This window comes from Lemur catta, chromosome 11 (genome assembly GCF_020740605.2).
Source record: "Lemur catta isolate mLemCat1 chromosome 11, mLemCat1.pri, whole genome shotgun sequence".
In the NCBI taxonomy this organism is placed as follows: domain Eukaryota; kingdom Metazoa; phylum Chordata; class Mammalia; order Primates; family Lemuridae; genus Lemur; species Lemur catta.
Genome location: NC_059138.1, coordinates 87,663,545 through 87,681,058, shown reverse-complemented (window position 1 = coordinate 87,681,058; position 17,514 = coordinate 87,663,545). Strand labels below are relative to the sequence as shown.

The 17,514-nt window shown below is 41.4% G+C and overlaps 1 protein-coding gene across 4 annotated transcripts in view; it reads left to right on the top strand.

Annotated features, from left to right (window-relative positions):
• The window catches only part of LOC123647362 (up-regulator of cell proliferation), a 60,188-nt gene that overhangs the window by 30,813 nt on the left and 11,861 nt on the right, over positions 1 to 17,514 (top strand). Inside the window, exon 1 of one of the 4 annotated variants that reach the window (XM_045564761.1) lies at positions 17,179 to 17,378. The exons of the other annotated variants lie outside the window; for them this stretch is intronic. The gene's annotated coding sequence lies outside the window, so the exon portion shown is untranslated. Of the gene's footprint in view, positions 1 to 17,178; positions 17,379 to 17,514 lie in introns of those variants that run through there. 4 annotated transcript variants of the gene reach the window in all.

Here is a 17,514-nt window from a genome sequence, read left to right as displayed (position 1 = left end):
TAATCCCAACATGTTCTCTTGCTTCGTCACATCCATTTTAATGGCTTTAACTGTCTTTTAAATTAGAGGTTCTTAACCTAGGTTCCATGATTCATGGATGGGCTTCTTGGGGTCCCTGTGTTCCCTGAAATTGTATGCAGCATTGGGAGTGCTGTGTATTTGCCTGGGAGTGAGGTCTGTAGCATTTATCAGATTCTTAAAGGGGTTCTTATGCTTAACAATGTTAGAACTAGTCATCCTGAATTTCCAGATTTTCATTTCAAACTGTGCACTAGATATAGCTTCTCGAGTTTCTTTAGCAAACCCAGGTTACCTGTGCAATATATATTTTTCAGGTTTTTCATTGGTAGATAATTTGAAATATACAGAGTATAAGACAATATAGGTCAAGTGTATTACACTTGTGGGTTTACATAGACAACCACTCTCAAAATCTTGGTATATTTTTAAATAGTTGTTATTATCTGAGAGACAGTCTTACAGAAACAACTATAGTCCCTTCCCCTACCCCATCTGAGTTTGGTGAGCACCCTGGCAGACATTTTCCTTTGCATTTACATATGTTTATTCTTTGCTCTGTTTTTACATAAATGCTGTCATACTGTTCTGCAGCTTGCTTTATTTGCCCAACAAATAAATGGGCCTTGAAATTCTTTCCATGCCAGAACAAGGAAGAGATCTACCTAAATTTTGGCAGTTGTGTAATATTCTATAGCATGATTATATTATTCCATTAAGAATGTTTCTGGTTTTCTTTAAGATAATGTTTCTCATCTGTTTCTCGCTCTGGTCATCTAGAATAGACAGAAAATTGATCCAGGTGAAGTGGCTCACATCTGTAATCCCAGCACTTTGGGGAAGCCAAAGTAAGAGGATTGCTTGAGGCCAGGAGTTCAAGACCAGCCTGAGCAACATAGTGAGACACACTTGCTGCCCTGACCCCTAATCTCTACAAAAGTAGAAAAATTAGCCGGGCGTTGTGGTGCATGCCTGTAGTCCCAGCTACTCAAGAGGCTAAGGCAAGGAGGATTGCTTAAGCCCAGGAGTTTGAGGTTGCAGTGAGCCATATTGATGTCACTACATTCTATCCTGGGCAACAGAGGGAGACCCTGTCTCAAGAAAAAAAAAAAAAAAAGGAATTGGACTCTGTGGTCAGGGGGGGCCTGCCCATTTGTAAACTGATGCTACCAAATTATCCTCTTAAATGGTTGAGCCATCTTCCCCTCCACCAATTTTTAAGAGTTCTCTATACCTCCCAACACATGATGACATTAGACTTGAAAAGTTTTGTCTGTCTGATGGAATTATTGAGTCAAACAGCAGGATGCTAATGGAACCTTCATTTATCCAGTCGTTAAAGACAGAGACTTCATCCCTCCCCGTTGTATTCCCTCAGAAGTATTGAGTACGAATTTCTCTGATTTGATGGTTAACATCAAGTTCTAACCACCCATATTCCAGGAGTAACATTTGATCTCCATAAGTCAACTCATACTCCTTAGCTTTTTGTGTTAGAAAATGTGGTCACTGTGGCACTTAAGTCCTTCCTACCCTAGGCCAGGAGTACTGGAGTGAGACCTGCCCTAGGAGGGAGGTGCTCAGGCTGAGGCTGGGTAGAGGGTGCTCAGGTTCTGAGCCTTCAGCTTGCTCAGTAGCTGCTGTGGCTAATGCGGAAGGGACATGGCTTTGCCAGTAGGACTGAGACTGCATTAACTCTCCTCTCAGGCATCTAGGATTGCCCAGTTAGCCAGCAGCCACCCAGAGTGTTCCCCACACTGGGTATAATAGGAGAACTAGCAGGGATGGAATAAGACGGAAGTGTCCCTGGCTCTATAGGGTAGCTCTCCAAACTTAACATGCTCGTGGGTGGCAGAGTGCACCAGGGCTTCATTGGATACACCAGCTACATGGTGACCTCTCCATGGAGACACGGAAGAGCCCACCTCAGTGCAGGGGAGGCCCTCTTACCCAGAACCACAAGTGGCAGGGACTTTCCAGTCCTTGAGAATGTTCTTTTAAATTTAGATCCTGCCCACTTCCAACAAGTGTGTTGTCAGGCCCTGTTATGCTTTTGCATATATTATTTAATCTTCTCAGCAACCTGTGCAGTAAGTACCGCTATTATTCCCATCATACAGATGAGGACTCTTAGATCCAGCTAAGTGGTTTAAGATAAAACTTGATGCAAAATGACCCCTATTAGATTTGGTTGCTGAGGCACAAACAAAAATGTTGGATTCTGTAGTTTTTGTTGTGATCACAGAGCATATGCAACGTCTCCCAGCATCCTCTGGATGAAGCTGAAATAAGGATGTGCTCACATGGGTTGCAGGAGTAAGACGCTGTAGTGACAGAGTGGACAGTACCTTCAATTATGGCTTAAGAGATGCCTGAAAATGGGACAAGTTAGAAGCAACTCTTGGCCTTTAAAGGATTCACACCCGGAGGCTCCAGGAGCCCCACCTGCGTGCTGGGAGCATCTTTCCTTCTGTAGGTCAGATGTGGTGGTTCTATTTTAGGTTCTCTGAATTGTGACTTTTTATAAAATTGTCAGTTGCTTTATCTTTAAAAATAAGTAGCATATATACATGGTACAAATTTCAAAAGGTATAAAAGGGACCTAAACGAAAAGTAAAGCACCTTCCGCCCTGTTCCCAGTGAGAAGCATCCCTAGAGCTCATCCTCCAGGGCACATGCAGCACAGAGGGAAAGGCTTGTCATTTTTGTTTCTGTTTTGATTCTTGACTTTTTCTTATGGATTTATAGACCTTCATAATTTAAGAAAAGGAGCCCTTTGTCATTTGTGTAATTTTTCCTTAGTTGGTCATTTTGCCTTTTTTTAAAAAAGTCCTTAATGTTTTCTTTTAGTGCATTTTTTAAAATTCTAATTTTAGATCCAGTTGGTATTCATTTTGGTGAAAGGAGTAGTGGGATCTACCTTTATTTTTTTTTCAGGTTGTTGTGATTGAATAATTCCCAGATGCTCAAAGCCACCTGGATCAGTGATGACATTTCCAGCTGTATTTGAACCTATTTCTGGGGTCTCCTTTTACTGATTTCTCTACGTATTCATGAATGAGTACTACAACCTTAAATTATTATTTATTTAATTATTTAATTATTAAATTATTATGTGCTATCATCTGTCAGACTTTGTCTTCCTTCATTACTACTCTTTTTCAAAATTTTCCAGATTATTGTACAAATATTTTTCCTAGAATCAGCTTATCTGGTTGTGAACCTAAATTCACTTAACAGGTAAACTTAGGGAGAATTGACATAAAAAATTATAGTAAACGTTTTTTCCAAAAACAGGGTATACCTTTTCATTTGTCCAAGTCTTTTATTCAGTATTTAAAAATTCTTCTCGTATAGGGGTTGCACATTTATTACATATATTCTTAAAATTTTTTCTTACTGCTACTATAAATGGGAGTTCTTCCAGGTTTTTAACCTGTCTGTATATAGGAATGCAGTTCTTTATTTTTAACTTTCTATGTATGTCCCCAGCTTACTGAATTCTTTCATTGTTTGCAGTAGTTTTCAGGTTGATCTCTTGGGTTTTCCAGATCTACCTGCACCATAATTTTTTTGTGTTGCAGATGAAATACAAGTTGATTCTGTCTTTACTGTGGTTAAACCTTGGTGTCAGGTGGAGTTTGTAGAGCATGTGTCTTTAGGAAGGTCGCCAACAGTGGCCTCTCCTGTCCACAAGTGCAGAATTGACCTTCCTAGAGCTCCAGGCCTCTTCCAGCTCACGTGCCTGCTCAGTGTCTCCAAGGGTGGAGATTTGGTGTGTCCCGGGCCAGCATGTTAGTGCCAATTTACTCTTGATCCCCCCCAAGTCTTGTTTTACCCACAACCTTCTCCACCTGAGACAGGAGCAACTAATTGAGCCTGAAAACTTGAACCGACCTTGGCTCCTGTCTTTCTCTCACACCCTGTTCACTCTGTTGAAATCCTTCACGGATACATTGAGAGCCTAGCCATGTGCCATGGCCGCTGGTGCTGCTGTCCAAGTCTGAGCCTTTGTTATCTCTTCTCTCAGCCCAGCAGCTGGTGACATAGACAGGCCTTTCACCCTGGATGCAGAGCCCTGTTCATGGCTCCTCAGTCCTACAGTATAAAAACCAGAGTCTTCCCTGAGACCTGTAAAGCTCTGACTTCTCCTGCTGTCTTCCTCCTAGTCACTGGTCACTCCATTGCTTAAGCCACAGGGACCTCCCTGCTGTTCCCTGAGCACCTTTGCTCCTTTGTTGCAGCTGTGACTGCACCACTCTTCCCCCAGTACCTGCCTGCTTCCTGCCCTCACCTCCTCCCAAGGCTGTCCTCACATAGCCCCTTCTCTGGCAAGGCCCACTCCAAATACCCTTCAAACACAGCAATCTGTGCTCCCCACCCCCATTCTTGGTACACCTGACCCCCTGATGTTGGCCTATGCCTTTTCTCCCTAGCACTTTACATCTTCTACCATATCCCATATTAAAAATTACTGGGGTTTTTTTGAGACAGAGTCTTGTTCTTTTGCCCTGGCTAGAGTGCCGTGGCATCAGCCTAGCTCAAAGCAACCTCAAACTCCTGGGCTCAAGCAATCCTCCTGCCTCAGCCTCCCGAGTAGCTGGGACTATAGGCACTTGCCACCACACCCGGCTAATTTTTTCTATTTTTGGTAGAGACGGGGTCCTGCTCTTGCTCAGGCTGGTCTCGAACTCTTGAGCTCAAGTGATCCTCCCGCCTTGGCCTCCCAGAGTGCTAGGATTACAGGTGTGAGCCACTGCGCCCGGCCTAAAAATTATTGTTAATTGTCAGTCTTACCATGCCTTGTTGAGTGTAAGCCAAGAGCAGAGCATTTGTGTCCTTCACTGATGTGTCCCAAACTCCTAAAAAGGTTCCTAGCAGTAAATAAATATGTAGATAAATCTAAGAGTGCATTGACTTCCTTAATGTATGTAAATCTGTTTGGATCCTTGTAGGCACCTCATGAGAAGTTGTGTAGGGTAGGGATGGTCAGCCTCATTTTATAGATTAGCGTAGTGTATGTGCGATGTGTGTTTAGTAGCATTTCTGCGGTGAGTGTTCCCCTCTCTCTCCAGCCTAACTCTAATGTAAGCTCTTGAAGGATTATGACTGTGTGGTTTGGTGGGGTTTTTTTTTTTTTTTTTTTTTGGTTAGAATGGCTCCGTTGTCCATATTGGAGTGCAGTGGCACAATCATAGCTCACTGCAGCCTCAACTCCCAGGCTCAAGCGATCTTCCTACCTCAGCTTCCTGAGTAGCTCGGACTCCAGGTGCACGCCACCACGCCCAGCTATTTTTTAAGTTTTTAATTTTTAATTTTGGTCTTGAACTCAAATGATCCTCCTGCCTTGTTCTCCCAAAGTGCTGGGATTACAGGCCCCAGCCACTGTGCCTGGTCAGGGCTATGTTAAAAAGCCCTGATTCCCATTGTACAGTGAGCCTTACACACATGGTATTGACCCTTCTCTCTTCTAGCTTTTTGAGACTACAGTATACAATAAATTATAGTTAACCATATTCACCCTACAGTATTGCAGAACACCAGAACTCATTCCTCCTGTGTAACTAATTTGGTATCCATTAACCAATCTATGTCCTCCCCTGTCTCCTGTTCTTTTTCCCTCCCTTCTCCCCTGTGCTGGCCTCTGATACCCATAATTCTCTCTACTTAAATGAGCTCAAAATTTTTTTTAGCTCCCACATATGAGTGAAAACATGGGGTATTTATCATTCTGTGCCTGACTTATTTCACTTAACATAATGTTCTCTCGGCTCATCCATATTGCTGTGAATGACAGGATTTCATTTTCTTATGGCTGAATAGTATTCCTATGTATATATACCACATTTTAAAAAAATCTATTCATCGGCTGATGGACATTTAGGTTGAATTCCATATCATAACTATTGTAAATAGTGCTACGGTAAACTTAAGAATACAGATATCCCTTTGATATACTGATTTCCTTTTCTGCAGATAATACCCAGTAGTAGGATTGCTGGATCATATGCTAGTTCTATTTTTTGTGTTTTGAGAAACCATCACCCTGTTTTCTGTAATGGCTATACTAATTTACATTACAACAATGTATAAGACTTTCCTTTTCTCTGCATCCTTGCCAATATTTGTTATTTTTTTGTCTTTTTGATAATAGCCATTCTGACTGGAGTGAGATGATATCTCATTGTGGTTTTGATTTGTATTTCCTTGGTGATTAATGATGTTGAGCATTTTTTTCATATATTTGTTGGCCATTTGTATGTCTTCTGAGCAATGTCTGTTCAATCCTTTGGCCAGTTTTTATTCAAATTATTTGGGTTTTTGCTCTTGAATTATTTGAATTCTTTGTATATTCTAGATATTAGTTCCTTGTCAGATGAATAATTTGTAAATTATTTTCCAGTTTATAAATTGTCTCTTCATTCTATTGATTGTTTTCCTTTGCTATATGCAGAAGGTTTTTATTTACTTCAACGTAGTCCCATTTTTCTGTTTTTGCCTACGCTTTTGAAGTTTTACCCATAAATTTTTTGCCTAGACCAATGTCCTGAAGTATCTCCTCTGTTTTCTTCTAGTAGTTTCACAATTTGGAGGCTTCTGGGGTATTTTGTTTTTTTTTTTTTGTTTTGAGACGGAGTCTTGCTGTGTCACCAGGGCTAGAGTGCCATGGCATCAGCCTAGCTCACAGCAACCTCAAACTCCTGGGCTTAAGTGATCTTCCTATAAGTACACGCCACCACACCTGGCTAATTTTGCTATTTTTAGTAGAGATGAGGGTCTTGATTTTGTTCAGGCTGGTCTTGAACTCCTGGCCTCAAGTGATCCTCCCACCTCGGCCTCACACAGTGCTAGGATTACAGGCATCAGCCACTGCACCCAGGCTTACGTTTAAGTCTTCAGTCCATTTTGAGTTGATTTTTGTATATGGTGATAGATAAGGTCAAATTTCAGTTTTCTGCATATGGATATCCAGTTTTCCCAGCATGATTGAAGAGGATGTCCCTTCCCCAATGTGTTCTTGGAGTCTTTGTTGAAAATCAGTTGGCTGTAAACATGTGGTTATATTTCTGGGTTCTCTATTCTGTTCCATTGGTCTATGTCTCTGTTTGCATACTAGTACCATACTGTTTTGGTTACTGTAGCTTTTGTAGTATATTTTGAAATCAGGTACTATAATATCTCCAGGCTTTGTTCTTTTTGCTCAGGGTTGTTTTGGCTATTTGGGGTCCTTTATGGTTCCGTACAAGTTTAGGATTGTCTTTCCTATTCCTGTGAAGAATGTTCATTGGCATTTGATAGGGATTGCATTGAATCTATAGATTATTTGGGTAGTATGATCATTTTAGTAATATTAACTATTCTAATCTATGAGCATGGGATGTCTTTCCATTTGTTTGTATCCTCTTCAATTTCTTTCATCAGTGTTTTGTAGTTTACGGTGTAGAGGTCTTTTACTTCCTTGATTGAATCTATTCCTGGGGTTGTTTTGGTTTGTTGTTTTGTGGTTGATGTATCACATTTATTGACTTGTATATGTTGAACCATCCTTGAATCCCTGGGACAAATGCCACTTGATCACGGTATCATTTTTTTGATGTGTTGTTGGATTCAATTTGCTAGTATTTTGTTGAGGATTTTTGCATTTATGTTCACCCTTTAGTTTTCTTTTTTTGTTATATCTTTGTCTGATTTTGTTATCAGGCTAATGCTGGTGCCACAGAATGAATTAGGAAGAATTCCCTCCTCTTTTTTTTTTTTTGTTTTGGAGACAGAGTCCTACTCTCTTGCCCCAGTTAGAGTGTCATGATGTCAGCCTAGCTTACAGCAACCTCAAACTTCTAGGCTCAAGCGATCCTCCTGCCTCAGCCTCCTGAGTAGCTGAGATTACAGGTTCGCACCGTGATGCCCGGCTAATTTTTCTGTTTTTAGTGGAGATGGGGTCTCACTCTTGCTCAGGCTGGTCTTGAACTCCTGACCTCAAGCAATCTTCCGGACTTGGCCTTCCAGAGTGTTAGGATTACAGGCGTGAGCCACCACGCCCAGCCCCAGCTAATTTTTTCTATTTTTAGTAGAGATAGGATCTGCCAAGGCTGGTCTTGAACTCTTGACCTCAAGTGATCCTCCCGCCTCAGCCTCCCAGAGTCCTAGGATTACAGGCGTAAGCCACTGTGCCCGGCCTACTTTTTTTCTTTTTTTTTTTTAGTTTGAGTAGAATTGGTGTTAGTTGTACTTTACAAGTTTGATAGAATTTAGCAGTAAAGCCATGTGGTCCTGAGCTTTTCTTTGTTGGGAGACTTTTTATTACTGATTCAATCTCAGTACACATTATTGGTCTGTTCAGGTTTTCTTCTTCCTGGTTCAATCTTGGTAGGTTTTATGTGTCTAGGAATTAATGGATTTTCTCTAGGTTTTTCAATTTGTTGGCATATAATTGTTCATAATAGTTTAATCATCTTTTGTATTTCTGTGGTATCAGTTGTAACATTTCCTTTTTCATTTCTGATTTTATTTATTTGGGTCTTTGTTTCTTAGTGGAGCTAGCAGATTATCCATTTTGCTTATGATTTCAAAACACCAACTCTTCATCTCATTGATGCTTTGTATGTTTTTTAGTCTTTATTTCATTTAGTTCTGCTCTGCTCTTTATTATTTCTTTCCTTCTACTAATTTGGGGCTTGGTTTTTTTTGCTTTTCTGGGTACATCATTAAGTTGTTGCTTTTTTTTTGTTTTTGTTTTTTTTTTTTTTTTTTGAGACAGAGTCTCACTCTGTTGTCTAGGCTAGAGTGAGTGCCATGGCGTCAGCCTTGCTCACAGCAACCTCAAACTCCTGGGCTCAAGTGAACCTACTGCCTGAGCCTCCTGAGTAGCTGGGACTACAGGCATGCGCCACCATCTCTGGCTAATTTTTTCTATATATATTTTTAGCTGTCCAAATCATTTCTTTCTATTAGTAGAGACGGGGTCTCGCTCTTGCTCAGGCTGGTCTCGAACTCCTGAGCTCAAACGATCCGCCCGCCTCGGCCTCCCATAGTGCTGGGATTACAGGTGTGAGCCACCGTGCCTGGCCCCATTAAGTTGTTTATTTGAAACTTTTCTACTTTTTTGATATAGTTGTTTATTGCTGTAAATTTCCCTCTTAGCACTGCTTTTGGTGTATCCCATAGGCTTTGGTATGTTTTGTTTCCATTTTCATTTGTTTCAAGAAATTTAAAATTTTTAATCTTAATTTCTTTATAAACTCAGGGTTATTCAGGAACGTGTTATTTTATTTCCTTATATTTGTCTAGTTTCCATAGTTTCTTTTATTAATGATTTCTAGTCTTACTGCATTGTGGTCTGAGAAGATACTTGATACGATTCGGTTTTTAAAACATTTGTTGATACTTGTTTTGTGCCCTACCATGTGGTTTATCCTAGTGAGTGTTCCATGGGCTGATAAGAAGAATGTGTATTCTGCAGCTTTTGGATGAAATGTTTTGTAAATGTCTGTTAGGTCCATTTGGTCTGTAGTGCAGATTAAGTTAAATTTTTTTTGTTGATTTTCTGTCTAGGTGAGCTTTGCGGAAAGGGTGCTGAAATCCCCAATTATTACTGTATTGGCAATCTATCTCTCTCTTTACCTCTAATATTTGTTTCATGTGTCTGGGTGCCCCAGTGTTGGATGCATATACAATTACAATTGTTGTGTCTTCTTGCAGAATTGATCCCTTTATTATTATATAATGACCTTCTTTGTCTCTTACGGTTTTTGATTTACAGTCTATTTTGTCTCATAAAAATATAGCTACTTCTGCACACTTTGGTTTTCCTTTGCATGGAATTTTTTTTTTTTTCCAATCTCTTCACTTTCAGTCTGTGTGTGTCTACAGGCAAAGTGAGTTTCTTGTGGGCAACATATAGTTGGGGTTTTTTTTTTTGGAAACAGGGTCTTGCTCTGTTGCCCAGGCTAGAGTGCAGTGGTGTCATTATAATGCACTGCAACCTTAGACTCCTGGGTTCAAGCAATCCTCCTCCTCAGCCTCCTGAGTAGCTGGGACTACAGGTGTGTATTGTGCTACCACACCTGGCTATAGTCTATATCTTTTAATTGGGGAATTTAAATTAAACTGCTTACATTCAAGGTTGAATGTGGACTTGTTACTGTCATTTTGTTAATAGGTTTCTGATTATTTTGTATATCCTTTCTTTCTTGCTCTTATTGTTTACCTTTATGAGTTGGTGGTTTTCTGTAATGAGAAGCTTTGATTCCTTCCCCTTTCTCATTTGTATATCTGCTTTATCAGTGAGTTTTATACTTTCATGATGGTAAATATCATTCTTTTGCTTTCAGATGTAGGACTCCCTTAAGCACTTTTTTGTGGGGCTGAGTCTCGTGGTGATGAAGTCTCAGTTTTTGCTTTTCTCAGAAAGACTGTTATTTCTGAAGGGAATTTTAATCTTTTCAAAGTGTGTCATTACCCTATAGAGGTATGATGCCCCTCCACCCCAGATTTGGCTTGAATGTTAGTGTGTGTTCAGTTTTGTTCTCCAGGAAGGTATGTTGAAGTCCTAACCCCTAGTACTTATGAATATGACCTTTTCTAGAAATGAGGTAAAAAAATCAGATGTGATCAGTTAAGATGAATTCACAGTGGATTCGGGTGGGTTCTCGTATAAGACTGGTATCCTTATAAGAAGTACAGAAGAGACACAGACAGACACAGGGGACAAAGCCATGCGAAAACAGAGATAGAGGCAGATGACAGCTGTCAAGCCATAGATACACTGTACTAGTTTCCTGTGGCTGCTGTCAGGAGGTACTTCAAACTGGGAACCTTCAGAAAAACAAACAACAACGACCAAAAAAAAAAACTAAACAAATTTATTTTATCACAGTTCTGGAGGCCAGATGTCTAAAACCACAGTGTCGCCAGGGTTGATTCATTTTGGAGACTGAGGTACTTTCTGGCCCATGTCCCTCTCCTAGCTTCTGGTGATTGATTGCCAGCAATCCTTGGGTTGTAGGTGCATCACTCTAATCTCTACCTGTCATCACATGGTGTTCTTTCTATGTATCCTCTTATAAGGATACCAGTCATTGCATTAGGGGCCCACTTGATCCCAGTATGATTTCATCTTAATTAAACTAATTACATCTGCAAGGATCCTATTTCCAAGTTACATTCATAGTACTGGAGTTTGGGCTTGAACACACCTTTAGAAAGCACAGAGTTTAACCCACCAAGAGAGTTTGAAAAGGCTTATTACTCGTGTAGTGAGGCTTTTTTGGGTAGAGCAGAGAGCTTGGGGTTCTATTTTGGTTTGGAGTGGTAACTGATTGAGGGTCCCCAGCCAGTTGGCCCAGATATGGAGCAGAATAGGGAGGGAACTTGAAAGCTGTCAACATCAAACATCGAAAATGGAGTTAGGCTCTTTATTATCCAATGCAATTAATAATAATATTGTTGATTATAATACAGTGAATAATTGCACCTGTGTTTATCACATGTTCCCCTTGTTCAGAATCATTTTCGTATGCCATCCTGTTTTATTGTCACTGCCCAGCAAAGGAACCAGGTGTGTTGCTAGGAATTAATCACAGTGATTGATTATAAAACAAGACCCAGGCCCTGCTCACGAGGTTTGTCCTAGTTATTCTGAGCATGGACAGACTGTCCAAGGAGTGCCTGACTCTGACGTAGGTTAACGGAAAAATGAAAGTGTGACTTACCCCAGTTGATAATTTCTTATGCAAGAGTCCACTTGCTTAAGGCTTCTTGGCCATGGCTCTGGGGGAAATAAAATAAATAAATTAAATACATTTTTTAAAAAGAAAGAGGAAATGGAAAGGAAAAAAGAAGAAAGAAAGACAAGGAAAGTCAGCCCTGCACGTCTTCTGTGGCGAGAGTCAGCCAGGCAGATGGCCTCCAGAGTAAGGGGTGGGCCGCCGGAGCAGACCTGCCGGAAGCAGGGTCCAGCCTCATACCATTTATGCTGGTGACGGGTGTCCTAAGAGGGGAGGTCTGGCTGGCTGCCCTAGCTGGTAACTCCCAGGGTGGATTCTGTCTGTGCCCTGGAGTTGGTCAGAGTCTTGATTCCTGCAGTCAGAATCAAAAAAACCAGCACGTCTACTTGTCACCTTAGTGAGAAGGAGCTTCGGACACCCTGGACTCTGAGGGTGGTGGTCAGGTCAACCCTTCCCTAGAGATGGGTCTGTGTGAGGAAGTGCCCCGGGAGGGTAGGTGAGCTGCAGCAGCAGGTGGCCCCCGGACAGTGTCTGACACCACACCCTGGGGCTAGAGAGGACCTTAGCAATGCCCTGTATTCAGACTGTATTCTAAATACCACCAAGAGAATATTTACCTTTTAAAAATTACCTCCAATATTAAAAGTAGAATGTTTTCCAGGGTCGTTAAGGATATGGGAAAATATTTGTGATTAGTTAAATTAATAGAGAAGTAGAATATGTAGAGAAAAATATGCTATGTAAGGGCCTGGGTGGGCCCCAGGAGAAGATGAAACTGGACAGCCACTGGTCAGGGAGAGAGAAGGAACGCGGCCAGCGCAGGGCTGTCTGCCAGTTAACGGAATGGGCTAGAGCAGCGTGAGTAGATTAAAAGGGGGAGAAGACACATTAACATAGGGTGTAATTTTCAAAAATATAACGAGAAAAGGAACAAACACATTTTCTTGATACTTTTGTGTATTTTACATGTATCTTATTTTTGGAATCAGAAAAACAATATTTGTGATATTATTAGGTTGGTGCAAAAGTAATTGCGGTTTTAGTATTGTTGAAATTTGCCATTGAATATTGGAATACATTCTTAAATGTGGTTATGTTATACATCATTTTAATGCACATTTCTTGTTTATGTTTTTTTGCTAATGACTTTTTACTTACTATTTATTTTATATTTATTTTACACTGTGGAAATGATGTTAGACAAAAAGCAAATTCGAGCAGTTTTCTTATTCAAGTTCAAAGTGGGTCGTAAAGCAGGAGACAACTGGCAACATCAACAATGCATTTGGCCCAGGAACTGCTAACATGCAGTGCAGTGGTAGTTCAAGAAGTTTTGCAAAGGAGACGAGAGCCTTGAAGATGAGAAGCACAGTAGCTGTCCACCAGAAGTTGACAACGACCAATGGACAGCAACCATGGAAGCTGGTCCTCTTAACAACGACATGAGAAGTTGCCGAAGAACTCACTGTTGACCATTCTACGGTCGTTGGGCATTTGAAGCAAATTGGAAAAGTGAAAAAGCTCTAAGGAAAAGTGGGTGACTCATGAGCTGACCGAAAATCAAAACAATCTGTCATTTTGAAGTGTCGTCTTCTCTTCTTGTATGCAACAACAACAAACCATTTCTCGATAGGATTGTGAAGTGCGACAAAAAGTGGATGTCATACGACAGCTGGCAATGACCAGCTCAGTGGTAGGACTGAGAAGCTCCAAAGCAGTTCTCAAAGCCAAACTTGCACCAAAAAAGGGCATGGTTACTGTTTGGTGGTCTGGGGCCAGTCTGATCCACCACACTTTCTGAATCCCGGTGAAACCATTACATCTGTGAAGTATGCTCAGCAAATCGATGAGATGCAGTGGAAACTGCACTGCCTGCAGGGATATTGGTCAACAGAAAGGGCCCAATTCTTCACAACAAAGCCTGACGACACGTCGCACAACCAGCACTTCAACAGTTGAACGAATTGGGCTACGAAGTTTTGCCACATCTACCATATTCACCTGACCTCTCGCCAACCGACTACCATTCCTTCAAGCATCTTGACAACTGTTTGTAGGGAAAACTCTTCTACAACCAGCAGGATGCAGAAAATGCTTTCCAAGAGTTCGTTGAATCCTGAAGCATGGATTTTTAGGCTACAGGAATAAAGAAACAAACCTCTTGTTGGCGAAAATGTGTTGATTGTAATGGTTCCTATTTTGATTAATAAAGATGTATGTGAGCCTAGTTATAATGTGGTCCAAAACCACAATTACTTTTGCACCAACCTAATAGAAATTTTAAGAAACTGCCCTGCAGAGGGCTGCCTTGCCTGTGTCTAGGACTGTTGGAAGTGCTGTTGTTCTCTGCAGTCTTGGTCCAGTTCTGCTGAAGACTCAGCAAGGCTGCAAGGCCTGGATCTTGGAAGAGGGCAGGAGCTGGAGTTGGCAGATTGGCTGGTTTTATAATCTTTTAAATTGCTGGTGTAAATTATAAGTCACCTGGAACCTGTCTGAGCCTTAAAAATAATGACCTAGAAGGGAGCTGGAAGAGTCATGCTTGGGTCTTGGCTCTGTGTTTGCTAAGTTTTGATGATGTTCGGCAGATCCCTTGGTCTAACCTGAGCACTGCTTTCACCTTGCAGGGTGGTGTTGGGTATCATATCAGTCTGCTAGGGCTGCCATAACAAAATACCAGACTAGGGGTTTAAATAGCACGTATTTATTTTCTCCCAGTTCTGGGGGCTAGAGGTCCCAGATCAAGGAACCCACAGTTTCGGGTTCTAGTGAGGACCAGCTTTCTGGTTTGTAGATGGCTGCTGGGCCCTCACGGGGACTTTTCTTTGTGTGCCTGCAGGGAAAGAGGAAGCCCTCCTCTTATAAGGATACCAGTCCTGTCAGATTAGGGCCCACCCTTATGACCTCATTTAACTTTCATTACCTAGAGACCCCATCTCCAATGCAGTCACATTGGGGTTAGTGCTTCAACATATGAATTTGAGAACATAGTTCAGTCCCTTACAAGTATTAAAAGATATATCATGTATGTAGTTACATTGTAAATCTTAAAAAGTGTTAGACAAAGATGCTGTTGCTATTCTCTCCCACAAGGCTTGGCCCTGACTCCAGTTATAACCCAGGGGTTTTGAGAGCAGCACGGGACCCACCGCCATGGTTTGGTTTGTGCATCTCAGTCAGTTGTGGAGTGCTTCAAGTAGTTTGTTCACAAGAATAAAGTACAGAATTTACAAACAATGTACTTTTTATAAATTAGCACAAACTGGAGGTTATCTCTGTGACAGTGTCACTGTTTGGTGCTTTCTTGGAAGATAGAAAGGGTTGAAGTTAAACTCGTATCCTGTCCAGGGCACAGCCTGGAAGGTGTGTCGCAGGGGTGGGTCTCCAGCCTGAGCACACACCTCTGTGTGGTGGGAAAAGACCCGGCTAGCTTTCGGGATGCAAAGACCTGTCCTCTGTCCTCTCCCTGCCTGGGATTCTCTGCCACAGCGTCCACAGCGTCCCTGTGCCTCGAGGCCAGGCCTGCAGTTTCCCCTCTGGAGAACTATTTTTAACTGGTCGTGTTGTTTCTTTTTTAAAGGTTACTTTTGGCTTTTTTATTATTACAAAAGCAATAGATGTTCTTTGCAGAAAAATGAAGAAAAGGCTATGAAAACTCCTGTTTTTATCAGCATCCGGGTCAGATGGAGTCAGAAAATTGCTTCCTGCTCTGCCCTGTGAAGTAACTAAGACAGCCATGACTGTAGTGAATATCACAGTTACTGGAATTTTTCTCAGAGAGTGAGAAGCCTCTGGGCAGAGGAGGAGACCCCAAGGAACATGCTGGAATAACATCTGGAGGTCTTAAAATTTGCTCTGGAAGGGTTGCTTTAACTGACACAACTTTTGTCTTGCTAAGGAATGGAACGGGGTTAAGGGAGGAGCTGGAATGCTCTGCCTTCATGTTGGACAAACTCAAAGTTTGGAATACACTTTTTTTTTTTTTTTTTTTTTTTTTTTGAGACAGAGTCTCACTGTGTTGCTCAGGCTAGAGTGCCGTGGCATCAGCCCAGCTCACAGCAACCTCAAACTCCTGAACTCAAGCAATCCTCCTGCCTCAGCCTCCCATGTAGCTGGGACTACAGGCATGCGCCACCATGCCTGGCTAATTTTTTCTATATACTTTTAGTTGTCCAGCTAATTTCTTTCTATTTTTAGTAGAGACAGGTCTTGCTGTTGCTCAGGCTGGTCTCAAACTCCCAAGCTCAAACGATCCACCTGCCTCGGCCTCTCAGAGTGCTAGGATTACAGGCATGAGCCACCGCTCCTGGCCTAGAATATACTCTTGAAAGAGTGTTGGTTTGAAGGGAACCGGATTATCAAGTCTCCTTGGGGCACCCATTTGTCCCCTCTGGTTCTGACCCCAATTCATGGCATCATTTTAATAGTTGTATGAGTTTTATTAAATTAACACATGCTGCTTCTATTTAAAAAATTCAAATAAGACAAAAAGAAACTGATGCTATACTATCCGGATATAACTAATCACCATTAATTTTTTAAACTTTTTGTTTAGAAATAATTTCCATTTAGAGATAAGTTACAAAAATAAAAAGGCCCCATCTGGATTCTCCTGTTCTTAACATTTTACTTCATTTGCCATTCTCACGTATCATTCTTTCTCTTGCTCTCTGTGTATGTATGTGTATGGAGACACACACATATAAATACATTTACCTTAACCATTAGAGATGGTCTTTTTTCAAGCTTCTGTAACAAAAATATCATAGACTGGATAGCTTATAAACAACAGAAATTCATTTCTTACAGTTCTGGAGGCTGGGAGTCCAAGATGAAGGTACCGCCTGGTGGGGGCCAATTCCTCATAGCACCTTCTCACTGTGTCTTTACCTGACTGGAGGGGAAACAAGCTCCCCTGGGCTTCTTTTATAAGGGCACTAATGCTATTCATGAGGGCTCCACCCTCACGACCTAATCACCTCCCAATACCATCATGGGGTTGTGATTTCACACATGAATTTTGGGATGACACAAACATTCAGTTCTCGACAGAGAATAAGTTACATACATCATCATACTTTATCCTTAAATCCTTCAGTATCTGTTTCCTAAAAATCAAGATACTCTCTTCCATAACCTCAGTACAATTAACAACATCAGGAAATTCATCATCAGTTACACCCTTATTTCAATCTTGTCAGTTGACCCAATAATTACCCCTTCTGGTTTAGGATCCAGTCTAGGGTCAGGTGTTGCATTTGGTGTTCCTGTCTCTTTAGCACCCTATAGTCTGGAGCATTTCCTCAGTCTTCCTTTGTCTTTTACGACATGCACACTTTGGGATAAGGCAGTTCTCCTCCTCTAGCTTGACATTTCTCATTTTGGGTTTGTCTTCGTGATTAAGTCAGGGAGCACACTGCATAGGTGATGTGTCCTTTCTCAGGGTACCACAGCGGGTGCACATGATGGCCATCTGTCCCCATTATTAAGGTTCATTTTGATTATCCAGAGCGTGGCCCATGCTGTCCAGTGTATAACTACTGTGTTTTTTTTTCTCCCTTGTGCTTTAAGCAGTCTACAAGGAGACATTCTAAGAGTGGACAAATACCTTGCTCCTCAAAAACATTTCCCTACAAGGTAGCATTTGTTAGTTCTTGCTTGAAGCAATCTTGATTATATGATGGTTGCAAAATGATACTATTCTGACTGTAGCACTCCCTCCATATTTACCATTCTGTTGTGAGCAAGAATCTTCTCTCCCCATTTATTTATC